The sequence below is a fragment of the Diceros bicornis genome, chromosome 18 (assembly GCF_020826845.1).
Source record: "Diceros bicornis minor isolate mBicDic1 chromosome 18, mDicBic1.mat.cur, whole genome shotgun sequence".
NCBI classification, from domain to species: Eukaryota; Metazoa; Chordata; class Mammalia; order Perissodactyla; family Rhinocerotidae; genus Diceros; species Diceros bicornis.
The window spans coordinates 9,170,679-9,189,277 of NC_080757.1; the positions used below are offsets into that span (position 1 = coordinate 9,170,679).

An 18,599-nucleotide genomic window follows, 5' to 3' on the forward strand; every position below is an offset into this window, starting at 1 on the left:
GCACTTGGTATTGCCATTTAAAAAAAATTTTAACCATTTTTAGTATCTCTTTAAAAATTGGTTTCATTAATACTTTTTACAGTGTAGAGAGCTTATCCTTACACTTCAAAGGAAAAATCTGTCGTTCTCTGCATAGTGAAAATCTTGCATTGTCATTTAAAAAAATAATGAGAGCGAATTCTCATTGTTTATGGTACTTATGGCCTATAAAGTCACTGGGAACACTGAATTAGTGAATCCTGAACCATTGCTCCCAAGGGAAGTACAAAGTTAGGTTCCTGGGAGACTCTGGTTACAACATTTTTGTCAACTGATCAATATGTAATCTTGTTTTAAGTGTGTTTCTGTTTAAAGACACATTATTTAATATATTTTTTTGATTCATTAACAGTGAACTCAGAGTCAAGAGCCTGAACAAAGCTTCTCTAATACCTGCATTTTCTCCATAAGGCACATCACAGCCTACACTTGGGGACCATTCTAAACATACAAAATCACTAACAAAAAGCACAAAAATGTGAAAAAAGTTGCACTAAATAGACCAATAAACAGACAGTTGTTTACAGTATGAGCGATGCAACAAGAAGGTAGCACATCGTCTTGTTCCACCTCAGCTGGGAACATGCACATCAGGTGACTCAGATTTTTCCCTGCTCTGCGCATGTCCAGGAATGGCTGCACAGGTGTCCTGAATATTGTTTTGGGCTTACAAATAAATTTTAGCAAGTGGGCAAATTCACCTATGTTTTGATATTTTAGAAAGTGCTTAAATTTAGTTCAGTTTATAGAATGATTTATAGTGATTTGGTTTAATGCCAAACATAATTACATATTTTTATTCCAATAAGTGGATGAGAAAATTAACTTGCCAAACCAGAACCATTCAGTATGAAGGTTGCTTTAAAAACACCTCAAGACCTTCCTAAGATTTCACCCCCATTGCAAAGATATACTCTTGATTTATGTTAGATCTTGTGCACCATTCAAACATATTAAGCACACACTTCATTCTTAAAAAGTAATATAAAATGTTGAACTCTGAATTTTATCGTAGTAATAGCTATACGGTATGTGTTTAAATTCACAGAGACAGATTAATGCACTTACCAAACCTCCATTGCCTAAAAGTAATTATAAGTTTTCTAGATTGACTGCCAATATGAAATAGGCCCCCAAGAAATCACCCCTCTTTACTGAGACAGAACAATAAATTGGTTTTCCTGAATACAGTGGGTAAAGAATCCAAGTTCCTGACCTTGAATATTTCATTGGTAGTGTTCTATGCAGTAGGGAACAATCAGGATGACATTTGCTGAAATGTTTGAGATTTATAATATAATAGCTTGAGCATATGTGCCAAAAAATAAAAATCTTAAATCCTATCAAATCAAGATTAATCACCTATTAAAATAGTAACAAATAGTATAGTACAGGTGGTGTAAGAAGCTGTCTCTCTTCATATATTGTTACAAAACAAACTATTTTGGCGGTGACATGAAACATCATGTATCTTCTATCTCACTCTCAGTGGGAAAACGGAAAAAACGGCTACTCAGTCATTCTCCGTGTGGATTTTGGCATTTCATTAGGAAGTGCTATCACAAACCTTTTCACTGGAAAGCATATGCAAGTCTCTGGAAACTGCTAAATTTCCTGGCTTTGTACTACTGCCAGAAAACTGTTGCTTCTCCCCGTCATTAACTACTACATATTTATTCCTTTCTATCTTTGTGGAGAGTAACCCATACAGCACTCCCATGAAAAGGAAAACAGTAGTTTGCTTCCTCCCTCTCACTAGCTTTGCAGAAATTAATCCCATGGGCTAAATGTCTTCTTTATATTCAGCTTTAATTTAATTTAATAGTTTTAACTGTGGACCAAGTGGTAATAGCAGAAGTCATACAATCATGATTGTGTTTCTTCATTAAGATGGCTTTTGAAATTTGTGAGAAAATTGCTCATGAAATGTTGTCATTAAACCTTCTGTTAGGCTGGAATGATAAGTAATGGTGTTGCTAAGTTGGCTTCCAGTGAATAGTCAGCAAATGTTTAGTGAGGATCTACTATGTGCCAGGCACTCTTCTAGGCTCTAGCAATACCATGGTGAACAAGACAGTCCCTGCCCCCCGGGTAGTTACCGCATTTTCTTGTGCTAAATGTCTTTGGTCAAAATGTCTGTGTTGGAAGATGATGGAAAACAAGTACAGAAAACAACTATTGAAATATTAATGTACCTAACATATCCTCATGATTTTAAAAGTGGGTAATAGGTTAGAAGCATGTTAGTTTTTAAAAAGTGCAAAATTTTGGAAAATTTAATAACTCAAACTTATATAAAATACATCAGCAGGCTGATCTATTTTTCAAATTTGTCACTTAGGTGTCAGCTTTCTTAAACAAGTAAATACGCCTTGCCTGCTTGCGTGGTGTTTTAAAAACTCTTCATTTGGGGAGTTTCACTCTTGTCCTTGTCCTAAAAGAAACCCAGCAACATGCCGTCGTTTTTCTGAGACCCTGGACTGTCTTGCTACGAAGGATGTAACAAGCTGTACTTCTTCATTTGTTTTTACAAAACAAACTCTTTAGCAGTGACATGAAATATCATGTCTCTTCTTTCTCACTCGCAGTGGGAAAAGGAAAAAAAAAAAAGTGCTCCTTGGTCATTTCTCTTTGTGGATTTTGGCATTTCATTTGAAAGTGCCAATAGGTATTCATTTTTTATGCTGCTCTGGAAAGCTGTAAGCAGCCTTCCAAGTCACAAAGCAAACTTAGTCCCTAACAGTTCTCCAAACCCAGGTCAGAAAGGTGGGAAACTTTTATTTTTCTAGGCAGGGAGTGCATGAATAATACACTTGCAACCTGCTTAGCTTCCCCAAGTTCTTTGTAGCCAGCTTCTCCGCTCAAAGAACTGCACATCAATCTGTCACTGATGGTCAGCAGAGCAGCAAAGAGCCAATGTCATTGTGAACCTACAGCGGAATGACTTGCTTCCCAGCTGGTGATCAATCTGTGTTAGACGGCAACATGTTTGCCTCTACAAATGAGCTGGACCCCTCTGCCACATATCTCTGCCAACTTTTGAAAGAAAGAGTCTGTTTCAATTCTTTTCGGGAGTAAAGACAAAAAATCTGTCTCCCTTTACACAACCAGCTATTGAAAAATCCGTGCAAATATCCACAGCCAGTATCCTAAGGAAATTGTTTGAGAGGTCAGGAAGTTGCACTAAAAAAAGGAAGAAAAAGAATATGTGTATTTATGTATTCACACACACGGGATAAATATCTTTTGTTTTTCTTCTGTAAAGAGGATGTGCTCAAGATACTAGTTGTACCATCTCTGGAGACTTCTCGCTTCAGTATAAAAAGATTCTGGGGTTTAGGATTTTAGTTGACTTCTCCAAGCTCCAGGTGAAGCCAACATTGTGATACTGCTGTGACAAATGCTCCAAAACTTTTAATTGAGGTTTATTACTATTATTATTTAAGGAGAGTGACCAGGTCTAGGCTGGAAATAATTCCACTGAATTAGTGCTAATCGGAACATGTGATGTCTTCCTGGTTGTGAACTTTGAAGAGACCTTTATTAAAGTTCACCAGGGCAGAGCGATACCAGTGTAGTCCAGAAACCATGGCATAGTAGAAGGACTTTGAGTTGGTAGAGCTGAAGAAGTAAGAGAAGAATGTGTGAAAGGTTATGTGAATGAGGAACAGAGTGAGGACCTGTGGATGGGAAGCAGAAGTGTAAGGAAGATCTTTTTGTGTCAAACCAGCTATGATACAGTGCTATGGTATATTTGGGGTAGGTGTGAATGATGACAAGGATGAGGAAATTATTCATGGATAGAAGAAGGCAAAGTGGAAAACTGTGAAGAAGGGTCAAAAAGAAAAGTTTATATTATTTGGTGGGGATTCAGTGACACAAATTATTTTTTCTTGTTTATGATCATGTTAGCCCACTGGATAAACAGATTCTATTGTCATTTAGTACAGAAGTATAAAGGAGCAATAGGATTTTTTGCACCTTGGTCGGGGTAGGTGGGCTACCTCATTTCTCCATAGAGAGTAGGGACCTCCAGACCCATGGAGGAGCTTGTAAAAATAAGGTAGATGAGATAGAAAGAAGGGAACTCTGAAAAAAGAGGGTGGAAATCACTTTGACCTCAAATTGCTGCTCAGCTAGGTCATTCTCCTTGAGCCGTAGAAGGGATTTCTGGTTTAGTACACAGTTCTATTAGATGAGCTTAATAGTACCTTCCAGTATCCTATTCCACATGAAACTGTAGCAGACTGTACCACATTGCTGGATTTCAAATTCCTTTAAGATAGAGACTGTGTGTATGATCCATCTTTGTGCTCTCCACTTACACATGGTAGACACACAGTAGATGCTTGGTAAATGAGTGAATCAATCTTTAATTCTGTTTTGGCAAAGGGAAAAGAACTGAAGACCGTACAGCTGCTTTCAGTAGTTGATTTAACTGTTCAGCCCAAATATGCATATTCCCAACTCATAAGAATAGTGGTGTTGCTCTCTTGGGTTGGATATATGATTCTTCTAGTCCCCAAGCCTACCTTTGAAGGTGATGTGCAAGGAGGATATATTACAGAAGGGCATGATTATCTTCTTCGATATTAAATGGTATGATTACTAGTATGTTCTCAAGTATCTGAGCAGCTCTCCATAGCCCCATTGGCTCTTCCATCTATGAAATTATCTAAATAGTTATCAGTCTATAGCCAGAACATCTCCCAGTTTCACCAGCTTTTGAGTCTAAATGAATTTACATTAACAGTAATGCCCACTGAGACTATATTAACATTAATGTCTAAATCTCACTGACTCCCCTCTTTAAATATTTTGTGAGTCCTGAGAGGATATCTCACAAGTCCTCAGGGATCTGAGCTGCTAACACACCACCACTGCTGCTCACCTTTTCCATTTGGAGACAGTGCTTGCCTCTCACCGCCATGACTTCCTATCACCTCTGCTGTTCCAAGATGACCAATTAAATTTACATAACAGAAAGATGACTTTGGGGTAATGTGGATGATGGACAGGAGGGGTAAGGATTAAATGAAGGGAAACCAGTTAGGAGGTGGTTTGAAATAGTTTAATCAAGTGAGATGATGTTGGGCTAGCCTGGAATGATTGGGGTTGGCGGAGATAGGGAGAGAAGTGGACAGATTTGAAAGGAGATAAAATCAGTAGGACTTCATGGTTGATTGGCCTCTGGCTTGTGCAGCTGCATAGATGCCAATACCATTTATTGATACAGGGCACACAGGAAGAGGAAGTTACATGGAGGTCGAGTGAGAAGACATTGCGTTCAAAGGTGCCTGAGGTCCTCTCGAGTTAGGTGTGTCAGAAGGAGTATGCTTCCTCTGAGTTTGTAGCTCAAGGGGGAACTATAAACTTGAAAGTTAGATCTGAGAGTCAGCATATGGATGGTGAGCAAGGCCATAGAAAAGAGCTGAGGGCCTAAGGCAGAGTTCTGAGGAATACCATTATTTATTGGAAGGGTGGTGTGTGCTAGCAGCCAGAGAGGTTTGAGGAAAATCAGGAGAACAAGGGCAAATGATATTTGACTAAATTTCTCAGGTCCCTTCTCATTCTGTTCTGTTCTGTTGTGCCGTATCCATCATAGCTTTGCCTTTGCATAGTCAGAATTGTTCATTATTTGAATATATCTTTATGCCTCCCATTTGGCCCCAGGTGGAAATGTTGATCCCAGCTTGGAGGTGAGGGAAGCAAGTAAGAAGAGTTGAGGCACAGGGGTGGAATCAGCCCCTGGGTGCCAGAGACTGAGAGGGGGCCAGTCATAGTGACGTGAAGGAGGGAGTGGGTGATAGCTTTGGGAAGACTGAAGAGCACCTGGGATGTGGGGCTAATGTAAATATTGGGAAACTATTGAAGATTGTTTAGAATAACAGTGACAGTAAAAAAAAAAAATAGTGATTCAATGTGGATTTAATTGGGCGGTGATGTGAAATCTCATGGATGTTAGTGGCCAGTTGGAGACAACTGTGGTAAATTTGAGGTGAAGCATTAACTAAGATGGTGACAATAAGAATGGAAAGAGGGATACATTTGAGAGAGAAAGAGGAAGAATCCGCATGCTTTGGTGATGGATCTGAAGGGAGGTCTAAGGGCAAGAGATGAATAAGAGATGACTTCCAGCCTTTGAGCCCGTGTAACTAGATAAGTAATGGTACCAGTGACAAATCTCCATGTTTTAGAGTTAGAAGATATCTTTAAAGTTGTCTAATTCATTTCTCCATATAGGGTCTAATGGAGTAACTCAGGTTGGAAGCCATTAGATTGTGAAAGTAATTCTCAACTCTTCTTTGAGTTCCCTTCTATCTGTCCCTTTCCTAGGAGATTTTCCAGGGTTCTGAAGGTGGGTTAATTTAAACCACCACCATACTTAGCCTCCAGCTTTCTGTTATCCATCCTGACCAAGGTTTGAAAAAATCCCATGTGGAGAGGAACGTAATAACAGAATACCCTTTGTCATGTATCTTTTTATTTTTCATGTACACTAGGGGACATTTTGGTGAGAATTTTAAAAATAGTAGTGTATGGCAGTTATATCCCTGCCCCAGACCTCCCCCTCACCCCATCAGGAGGGAATATTGATGGTGCTTTCCTGATAAAAATTACAGAATTTATATGGAGGAAAGAATAGTAGTGATAGTAACCATCAGTTATTATAGTGTGGAGAAGGTATGGCTATTGCAGGTAAAATTTTATTTGGCAAAATGATAAAAACCTCATAATTGTTCACAAATATGATATCATCCAGTTTATGTTAACTGCTGTGTTAAAATAAGTATTGTGTTAAGCAGTGGTTGCATCAAAAGAAATACTGTGTTAGAATCAAAAGAATTAATGGTCTTGCTCTACTCTGTTGTTGAAAAATCATCCATTGTAGCTGATTCAGTTATGCATGCCACATTAAGGAACTGGAATACATTATCCAGAATGAGGACCAAGCCCCGGTGGAATTGGCAAATAATATCATGTGAAGGACCATGGTATAGAGTGGGGCTTGGCAAACTACCACCTGCTGCCTGTCTTTGTACAGTACACAAGCTAAGAGTGTAGGTTTTTATATTTTTAAATGGTTGAAAAAACCCCAAAGCAGAATACTATTTCACGACATGTGAAAATTTATGAAATTCAAACTTTAGTGTCTATACAGTTTTTTATTTTTAATACAGCCATGCTTGTTTGATTGCGTATCATCGAAGTTTGCTTTTATGCTGTAACAGCAGAGTTGAGTAGTTGCAACAGAGACATATGGCCCGCAAAGCCTAAAATATTTATCATCTGGCCCATTGCAGAAAGTGTTTACTGACCTCTGGTCAAAGGCAGTGTTTCCCAAACTTGATTGTGCATGTGAATTACCTGGGAATCTTGTTAAAATACAGATTCTGAGTCAGGAGTTCTGGGGTGGGGCCTGAGAGTCTGCATTTCTGACAAGCTTCCAGATGATGCCAAAACTACTGGTCCTTGGATCATACTTTGATTTGCAAGGACCTAAGTATTTAAGGGGAATGAAAAAACAGAGGTGTGTTTTAAAGGAGAGAGTATCGAAATTTTAAAGTGGAAATAGGCTTGTTTTACTATACTCCAGAAGCCAGAGCTAGGACCAGTGGGTGCCAGCTTTGGTTCTTAGGAAGCGCGTTCTAATGATTGAAGGTAATTGTGGAGTCACTGCAATGGCTGCAGGTAAAGGTGAAGCTGGGAGCATTAAAGATTCCTAAGTAGGGCAAGTGGCTGGACTTTCCCCAAAGCGGAGGGTGGTGATTGAGATCTCTTCCAACTTATTTTCTTTGATTGACAATGAAAAGAGGAAGAGAGGATATGAAAGTGGGAGGACTGAACTGAATTGCTCGCAAATACGAGGCCTAGTCTCACAGATACGGTGTCGATTGGATTAATGGTTCTTAAATGGTACAACAGCTGGTTTACCTTTGTTAACAGGAGTAACAAGCTATGGAGGCTTAACATTAAATAAACTCATAAAGAGTAAATGTTTAGCTGCGATTTTTGCCATTTAATTTCTACCTAATATTACTTGAGTCAGCCCTGGTGTGCACTGAAAAGGCTGCGGTTGTCAGACTTATGCAGTTTGCTTGTTCACTTATGAAGCAGTTAAAAGGTAATCCCTGCCTTTCTTACTCTCCACTTGGGTTCATTTCTTCCACATCCCTTCTCTGAAATCTATTAATATCAGCCTTATGAATGGATCCAGGCTTGCAGTCGGATCTCCCAGCTGCAAGTCATTTTAGGCCCTGACGAGTGAATCCTCTTGTTAATGGCTCCTTTAAGAAGTACTTGAAAAAAAGAAAGAAAGAAGGAAAGAAACTAGCCATTTTGAGCAAGCCGATAAATGTTGGAGCCTGTAGCACATTTAGACAGATGAGTGAGTCATGGAGTATTTAAGCAACCTGATATTCAGCGATTGATGAATACTTTCAGAACCATAAAACTCATTAAGTTAATAGTACAACTATCTACACAGAATTCCGTGAGTGGCTGTAGTAGTGGTCTCATTGTATTTTTCTACTTTGAATGCTTTTCATTTCAGCTTGTCACGGGCCTTCAAAGACATGATTTATGCTTCCTAATACCCTGGGGAGGTAGAGTATTTTCATATTTATTGCATGGAAGAGCTTTCTGTGATTGCTCGCCTGTCCTAAAATCAGTTTGGCTGGAAAAGGACACAAGAATTCTGACCTCAGCTCTGTATCCAAACCAGGAGTCAGCGCTTGAAAAATGTGAATCAATATCTTGCCCAGAGAGTTTGTTTCCTTCTGCTAACCTGGGGGAAGAACAGATGGTGGGAGGCAGCATACACACAATGCTGCTTTTTCTTTTGTAAATCCGCCTATATCCCCACATCCCTGAGCTCGGCCATGTTGATACAGGCCAAACATCTTTCAGCTCTTTCCGACTTTTCAGACAATTCTTCATCATCTGCTATATTATGTTCATCACCATCATAATTGTTATCCTGATTATTAAGACCCGAGTAGCAGAGAGTCTAGATTCTGTCCTAAGCATGTTGATCTTATCCTCAACAGATTTTTTTGTGTGTGTATTGATATTTTTCGAAATCATAATCATTTTAGATGCCCATCTCCTCTTCCTTTTATCTCAGATATACGAGGTCTCTTACCACTTTTACAACTAAACCGATGTCCTCGCCTACTTTTCCTGTCTGCCTTCTCACTTCTCGTTCACCTTTCATGCAAGTCCTTGGTGATCTCTATGGTTCTCTCTCTTTTGGCAATCAGAGGTGGGGTCTATTTTAAGAAGATCGTGTTAGGACCCCTGTGTGTCATTCCATTCAGTTAACTGGAGGAATTATATCCGTTTTGGCTCTAGCGTTCCCCCAGGACCAGTGGCTCAATTCCCACAGTTAATTCCTAATGGGTTCCTTCACTGAGGAATCTCTATTTTTCTTCCACCCTACATACCACCCTCTTATAAATCTTTAAAAAAATTCTGTTTTTGTCACGTGACTTGAGTGCTCAGAAAACTGGTTGTTTTCTTATTATCTAACAGATAATGTTAAAATTCCTTAGGTCAATATTTCAGGCCCTTTTTTAATTCAACCCTAATTTTTTTTTCTCTATGCAAGTTTCTTCTCTTTCAATTCCATATGTGTCTTTTACATACCTGTTACTGTTTCGGGTGCTCTTTAAGCAGTGGATATAAAGCATTATGTTTTTGATCTATTTGGGGAGATGGTTCTCACAATGCCGATACATAATGATAAAAGGTGGCATATAATTAAGTACAAACTGAGTCATACAGGTAAGCATCACTTAAATCCTGGGCTCTTCAGGGCCCTGTTCTTGGTTTTCTCTTTCTCTGCATGCTCTTATTGGGGTCCTCTCCTATTCCTAATGGTGAATCCATATTCTAATCCATTCCTGTGGCTTCCACCTGGTATAGATGCTCATCATGTTTCAGTCTGTATTTCTCCACAATCCCAGATCCGTATTTCCAGCTTTACTCAGGATCTTTACCTGGAGAGGTACTTCCAGTGCAATATGTCTAAAGCCCAGTTCATTCTGTTCCCCCACAAATCTGTTCCACTCCTTACATTCCTTCTTGGTTATTGGTGTCACCTTGTTATCTTCAAGGTTAGACATCTGCAGCCAGTCACTAAATTCAGTGATTTCACCTCTGAAACTGTTTCTCCTACATTTTCTCTCCCCTCTGGTTTCATCTAAGGCCTGTCTTCTCCCTTTGAGAACTGTGTGTTGCTGCAGCCCAGCAGGTTTTCCTGCTACCAGTCTTTCAGTGCTCCAGTCTCTCTTCTCCTCTGCTGACAGAATTACCTTCTTAAAAACAAGTCTGATTGTGTTATGTTCATGCTAAAAACCTCTGGTGGCTCCTTATCACTTTTAGGATAAAGTAGCAACTTTCAGAGGTTGGAGTACTAAAGCCATCTTGAGCCCTAGGCAGCCTCATCTCTTCTGTAGCCACACTGAATAGACAATCCATTTCACACCTCTACCTTCTCACCTACTGTTCCCTCTACTCATGATGCTCTTCTTGCCTTTCTTATCTCAAAGGCACAGTCATAGTTCAAATGTCATCTTCTCCATAAAACTCTTCCCCACTTTCCTAGAAAGAGTTGGCCCCTTTCTTTGGGCCCCCACAATACACTGTGCAGCTCTTAATTATTTTGGATTTTTCCCCCATTTTAATATCTCTGACCCCCAGAAGTACTTTACTTTGCTTGTTCCTCAAGAAAAGGGACTACATTTGATTTGTGTTTTCATCTCCAGAAGAGCCTTTAGATAGTTTTTGATTGAGTAAATGAATGCATGTATAATGAGCAATGTTGTGGGCTGAAGATATTGGGAAAAGCTTTGTGATGGAGGATCTTTGACTCCATCTAAAACCACTAATTGAGCTTCTGTTCAATGCAAGTGCTCACAATCAAGTTATAAGGCAGGAATAATTATTTCCATTTTGCAGAGTGAGAAACTAAAACTCAAGTTATTTTTAGTTAAGAGTATATAACTAATAAGCAAAAGTGTCGTGATTTGACCCCAGATTGGTCTGGGGTCCAAGCTCATGCCTTGCCTACCATGTCAAAATGCTAGTGTCAAAGAATAAATCTTAAGAGTGCATTACAAGGCTCTCCATGAGGACAGTGATTTCATGATTATAAAGCACTTGGGTACTTGAAAAGGAAGCCTGTGGTTTTGTAGAGGACTAGAACTATTTTCACACCTGGTTTCCCTGACTGCATCTATATCTGTGCGGCCTTAATATTGTTTGACTCACAAAGGAAAATTGTTGATCCAGAGTGAACCAGTTCAACCTTTCTTCTCCTCAATCTCAGGAGTATTCCATGGAAGAAAATGTTTTAAACCGCACCTGAGCTATAAACAATTTATTCTGAAGGTAACAGTGTTAGTATTACAGTATGTAAACCTTTAGCTAATAAAAATCAAAGTAGCCTAATTTGGAAAGTACACAGAAGGTTAGAGGGAAAGCTTGTAAATGTTTTCAAAGACTCTATATTTAATTCTATCACCAGCTAGCAAAATAAATAGTCCAGCTGCTAGTTCTGAAACAGACACGTGTTGGAAATGAAATGTTAATAGTTTAAATGCATTGGTCATTAGAAATCAAAAGGAACATGAAGTACACTTTCTAGTTTATGAGAAGCAAGGTGAAAGTTCCCCAAACACATTTGTGGTAACTACGTTTAAAATTGCTTCCTCATCTTTTATTTTAGTGGCTAATGCTTAATATGGTATGTGTGACTATGAGGGCAGTTTTTTTCCTATTTAGATGCAAAGGTTTGGAAATAAATGGAGAGTGGAAATCAAGAGATGTTGAAATTCCACTTTTCCATGTGTCCAAGCTGTTTGCTGTAGATTGCAAGCTGCATGCCAGATTCTTCTGAGGAATGGGAGGTTACTTTCAATAATGTGCTAAGGTTGACCTGAAATATTTAGCCAGCACATCTGCTTGCAAGCTCTGGCCCAGTGTGAGGAGGTGATACTGGAGTTAATTAACTCTGTTTGGTACTCTGAAATGTTTTCTCCACGTATTGTTTCACCATAATAAAACTTATAAAATCAATTGGAACTTCTTTATTTTTCCTTGAGAACTTGAACAAAGAGAAAAACTAAGTGAAAAAAAGAATCTATAAAGCAGTGTTTTCTCGCTTGAAGCAAATGTTAAAGAAAAGCATTAGAATTAGAATTTTATTTCTTGGAATGTTTGTTTAACTTAAAATTATGGTGGAGCTGTATCTCTTTCACCCATTACGGTAATGCCATTTTAAAAATGTTAGATTTTATTGTTAGAAAACCAGGAGACTGAGTAGAGGGGAGGGAACTATCTGCTGAGGTACTCGTAGCATTACAAAACATTTTGTGAAACTAAATGTTATTCTAGGAACTTGCCAACTTCAGAAAGGGGAGGGAAGGGAGTTTTCTGGAAATTTCTCCAAGCACAGTACAGCACTCCTGGTCCTTGACACCATGATGTTAATGCCAAAGTGTTGGGCATTATTATTGCTGTTAGCCTGTTGATCTTAAACAAGTCAACTTGGCCTTATCGCTTTTCCCAGTAAAAGGGAGAGGAGGCCTACCTTCTAGATGGAGATGGTTAGAGTTTCTGTTTGAGGTGATGAAAAAGTTTTGGAAATGATCGTGGTGAGGGTTGTACAACCTTGTGAATGTGATTAATGCTATTGAATTGTACTCTTAAAAGTGGTGAAAATGTCAAATTTTATGTGATATATATTTTACCACGGTTTTTAAAAATTAATAATGTAATATACCAAAACCCATTGAATTGTATACTTTAATTGTGTAATACGTGAATTTATGGTATGTGAACTATATCTCAGTACAGCTGTTAAAAACATCAAACACTGAGTGTAGTTAGGGAGTGGGATGTTCTGGTTGACTGAATGTTCTAGGTAGTTAAGGACTAATACATTTGCACGGAAACTAGCAAGTGAAAGTTACCCTTTCATGGGATATAAGAATATGAACTTGAAAAACAGTTTTTGTGCTTCGTTGGGTTGTATATTCTTTTAATTATTATCTTTAGAAATATGACACTTTGCCATCTACATAGCGTCTGAGTAGAGAACTGTGTTGTCCAGTACACTGGCCACTGGCCACACGTGGCTGTTGAGCACTTGAATGTCGCTAGTCTGGATCAAGATATGCTGTATGTGCAAAACAACACTGAATTTTAAAGATCTGGTATGAAGAAAAGAATGCAAAATATCTTGTTAGTAATTCTTATGTTGATTACACATTGAAATAATATTTTGGATATATTAGGTTATATAAAATATACTACTTAATATATTTATGTTTCTTTTTACTTTTTTAATGTGGATACTAAAAATTTTTTAATTGCTTACATGGCTCATATTACATTTCAGCGGGACAGGCTGGTCTAGAAATCGGACTGATCCACTCAGGAGTCACATACTTTGAGAGAGATTAAGAATCACTTCTGAGGACTAAGTAGAATACAGAGGAATTCCCTGAACTGGCACGGATGTCGAGAAAATTTACCTCCCGAAGGATGGCTGCCCCTTCTCTAATTCAGAGTTTTTGGAAATGGCAGACCTGGGAAAGGTCCTTCTCTAACCGGATGGGGAGCTCTGAGGAGTCAACAGGTCACTGGTCCTAGGAGTCCGGTTTGATCTGCTACCGCGCATGGTTCCATAACACAAGGTAGCTCAGTCGACAAGGAGAGGAATGATGTCAGTAGATCTTGGAGGTTGGATTGGTTCAGAGGCAGTTTTTCTTTGGCAAGAGGAGCAGGAATAGCAGGGGTAGAATTAAAGCCTTTGACAAGAAAGGAAAGAACCCTCACAGGCAGCAGATGCCCTTTCAGCTCCATTTTAAGAAAATTAAAAATGATCGCCTTGTACCCAGGGCTCCCTCCCTAGAGGAGGCGCCCCAAGCCTTGTAGGATTCTAGGCTCCTGGCAGGGATGCTCCCTCTGTGTCAACCTTAACAGCAGCCCTCTGGCTCAGAACCTCACTGTGTCGCAAGCCAACCTTGCCACTCTGTTGTCGTATGCGTTTAATATCCCCTGAGGCAGCCACAGCCACAGCCGAGCTGCTTGCCTGGGTTGTCCAAGTCATTTCTCTAGGTATTAATTACTCTTTTGGTTAGTGCTCTGGTTACAAAGTTACATAGGTTTCAAGTGGTCTACCCCAAACGGTGTTTTCCACTGTAAACCCTGTTATTTTTAGAGTGTGATTTTGCAGGGTGTGAGGTTTTTCAGGAACACATATATCACATTATGGCAGAAACACCCATGTGAATTTTGTCCTGCTCCTTCCGTAGACAAGTCTCAGGATACCAAGGTGACTGCCACTGCCACATTGGGAAGATGAGTTCCTGGCATTTCACAGTAGAGTCAGGTTGAGACTGTTGTATATGGTGATCAGGTATAGCTGGATTAATGCTGTTACTCTTAAGATATGGTATAAGTAGGTCTTATGGGCTGCCCGGGAACTGGTCTGCCATATATGCAACATTATTTCTATGGGAAAGTGTATTCTGGCATCCTGGAGTTCTAAACAACCAACTCACTAATACACTTTTGGAATTCACTCTCCTTGCAAATTGGCAAATGCCTGTAAGCCTCTTAGAAAACAACTCTCTCACCTGTACCACCACTGAGGAAGGAGAAAACAGGAACTGCGAACTTTGGGAACCTGAAGGTAGTTGTGAAAATCAGAAATTAGAAGGTAATTAGTGGTAAAATATGAATTTCAGACTACCTTTCCACCTCTCAAGTAATAAATACATCTAGACATAACTTACATTGAGTTATTTTGTTTTCTCAGGTCAGAACCTCTGAAAATCTTCAGAGAATAGATTTTCCCACCCCAGTTCTTTATTAACATAGGAGAAATCCTTCAGACTGTCAAAATTTAGGATTTGGGGGCTATTTTGGCACTTTATCAAATTAAAAGACAGATTGTCTGGGTTCTAATAAGTAGGGTGCCTTTTAGTGCTTGGCTGATCCTACTTGAGAAGAGAGGGAACAAGTCTTACAGGGTAAAGGATGTGACCCTGAAGCCATATTTCAGCTGTGCATGTGTGTGTGTGTGTTGTGTGTGTGTGTGTGTGTGTGTGTGTGTGTGTGTGTAAGGGGAGGAGACTGAGATTGACTCGTCTATAGAAGTGCAGGCCTTTAGATGTGTGTATTGAGGCTTCTTTGCAGGGGCTGACCTCTGTAACTCCAGTAAATGCTGGGGATCTGAGCTGAGTAGGACAGCAGTAGTAGACTCTCAGGGAGTCTTCTTAGTAGAGCCTGGGAAGCTATACAGTTTACCTGTCACTTAACTAGAAGGAAGAACTAAATCCTATGCTGCAATTATTTTACAAGTATTACTGAAGGTAACATCTTAATAAATTAAAATTTTGATCATAATAGATCATAACCAAATTTATTAAAATGGTTTACTTTTCACTGTGAAAACTTTAGTTTAAAGTCCATGCGGTGCTCAATAGCTGGTAGCCATTATCATTATTAAGTGCAGTTATTAAATGGAGTTTCCCCCTCATTTCGGGCACACATCTTTGTTTTAATGATGGTCAGAGGAATCATCATTTATCATACAGATATTAATAGTACACACAATTTAAAAATACAATGAATATATGAAATATGGTTAGTTAGGCCATTGAAAAGAAAGAACCTGGACTGGGGAGTGTGTGCTAAATGAAAAGTTTTTGGGATTTCGTAAAGGATTGAATGATAACTCCCTAAAAGATATTTTTTCTCTGCACAACTTTGAATGATATAGTATAATGTTTCAGACAAAGAGCCAGCTGATTAGAAAGAACATATTGACAAGAGGCCAGATTTGCTCATTATTTATACAAAGGATTTGAAAAATAGACTTTCTCCTAGTCAGAAACTATGGCCTGCATCCCACCATGTAGAAATCCTGATCATTCGTCAGCATCAACCGCAGATGCTGCCTCCTTCCTGAGTCGTTTCCTGTGCTCTCCCAGTCGGAGATGATCTCTTCATCCTTTACGCTCGATAGCACTTTGTGCCTCTCTTGTCTCCTGGAGCATCCTTTGCATCGGATTATTTATAGTTATTTCTGAATTTGTTTTTTCTCTACTGAATTTCACACTCCTTAAGGGAAGAGGACTGTCATATCTCTGCATCTTTGGAAGTTATACCAAGTGCCTTGTACATAGACAACACCAAGAAAGATATTATTTTCAATTTTGGGTCGGTTCCTCAGTTAATTTTGTTAACTTTGAAGAAAATACACTGCAAATAACTACTGTGCTCCAGTGACCTGTCCAGAATGCTTCTATGAGGAAGCTGATATTATAATTAGGATTTGATCAGTAATGGGCCAGGTTTGATCTAGAGGGAGGAGGAGTAAGGCTCTGGAAACCAGAGTTTCAGGGTGGGAGAAGAAAGGATCAAGGGAGAAAGGGGTTCCTAGCTGTAGGCAAAGGGAGGCAGGCCAGGCACTCTACTTGAGGCAAGGCCACCAGGACGCTCCAGGCACAGAGATCCTGGGAGGCAGGGAGAGTGCAGTGTTGGTCCATCCAGGCATCTGTAGTGGGTAGTTGGTTGACAGGGAGGTTTTGCAGCAAGTTGTGGGGACCTGACCAAAGGGAGCAGCATTCGAGGACAGACTGGTTGGGAAGGTAAGGCAGGGCCCCAATCCTACAGTGACACACAACCAAGCAGCAGCTAAGCCCCTGGGAACAAGGACTGGGCAGGCTTCTAGCACTGGGGCACAAATGGTGAGGGCTTGGCAGATGCAAAAATGCCCTGCTGCTGAGCTGCTCTGCTATCGTGTTCTAGTCAAGGCTCGGACTGGCACCCAGCCTAGCTTCAAAACTTAGAGGGTCGCCCAGCCAGGGAGCCCAGCGGGTTGCTATAGTTGAGGGATGGGGAAAATACAATCTTGGAGCAATTCTTTCACAGCTTGTGGTAGGTGGCAGTTTTATGAGGTCAACACATCTGGAAAATGTTTAGGGACCATCAGCATAGATAGATAAACCCTGGAAACCAACCTGTCATGGCTGACTTGTGTGTTGAAGCCCCCGTCACCGCCGTGCTGAGCTCTGTGGCGATAGAAGATTTGCAGTGTCCTGTGTCTGACAGATGCGGTATGCTTTACAATAATAATCAGCGGAAAACTAGGATCGAAACTTAGCCCGTGACTGACATGGACTGCATCTGAAAAGATCATCTGGTGCAGTGTCTAGCTTTTTGGCAGATAAAAATCTAACCTGTGGTAGAGGATTTTTCTTTTTTCTTTGAAAGATCACTGACCTGCGTAGGTAAAAAAAAAAAAAGAAACCGTGAAAGCTCATAAAAATACGTAATTCATATCAGGTTTTCACGTAGCATTTTGTTTTGAATTTTTTCTTTTCCTCTTTAAAAACATAATATTTATTGGATTGTTTTTTCACTATTAAACATAAATACAGAGATTTATAAAGAAAAAATAAATGGATCATAATTTCCTCATTCAGTTAACATCTTTTAACAGTGCTAATAAAGAAATGCATGTATAAGGTTAGAAATTTCAGACAGTACAGAAGGTACAAAATGGAAAGTGAAAATTTCTTGTGATTTGGAGGGAATTTTTATGCAGATATATATATGTATATATGGATTAATATTTTTTTGAAAAAAGGGACTGTCTACTACACATACTGTCTTTGCTTTTTTAACCTAATCAATTCTAGAGATCATTCCATATCAGCATGTACACATGTACCTAATTCTTCTGAGGAGTTGCGTAGTATTATGTGGTATGGGCTTACTATAATTTAACCAATCCTCTAATGATAGACATTTTGTTTCCGGTATTGTGCTGTTCCAAACTGTACTGCAGTGACCATTAACAAGCTGATTCTCAAAACCAGTACTTCTGAAGGTCGGGGCATGTATAATCCAGGGCTTGGCAAACTTTTTCAGTGAAGAGCCAGATAGTAAATATTTTCAGCTTTGCAGCAGGCCATACAGTCTCTGTTGCAACTACTTACCTTTGTGGTTGTAGTGCAAAAGCAGCCATAGTTCAATAAACAGATTGTGGTATGTCCATACAATGGAATATTATTCAGCCATAAAAAGGAATGAAGTACTGATACATGCTATAATGTGGATGAACCTCAGAAACATTATATTAAATGAAAGAAGCTAGACACAAAAGGTCACATATTATATGGTTCCATTTATATGATATTCCTAGAATAGGCAAATACATAGAGACAGAATTCAAGTTGGTGCTTGCCAGGGTCTGGGGAGAGGGGGCAATGGGAAGCAACTGTTTAATGGGTACGAGGTTTCCTTTTGGGGTGATGAAGATGCTTTGGAACTAGATAGAGGTGGTGGTTGCTCAACATTGTGAATGTACTAAATGCCACTGAATTGTTTACTTTAAAATCATTAAATTTGCATTAAGTGAATTGCACCTCAAAGTAGCCATAGTCAATATGTAAGTGAATGAGCATGGCTGTATTCCAATACATTGTATTGTAAACTTTACAGTAAGAGAAAGCAGGCTAGATTTGGCCCCGCGGCCA

The 18,599-nt window shown here is 39.4% G+C and overlaps 1 protein-coding gene across 3 annotated transcripts in view; it reads left to right on the top strand.

The window, feature by feature from the left end:
- The window catches only part of STX8 (syntaxin 8), a 243,449-nt gene that overhangs the window by 91,899 nt on the left and 132,951 nt on the right, over window positions 1-18,599 (top strand). The gene's annotated exons all lie outside the window — the stretch shown is intronic.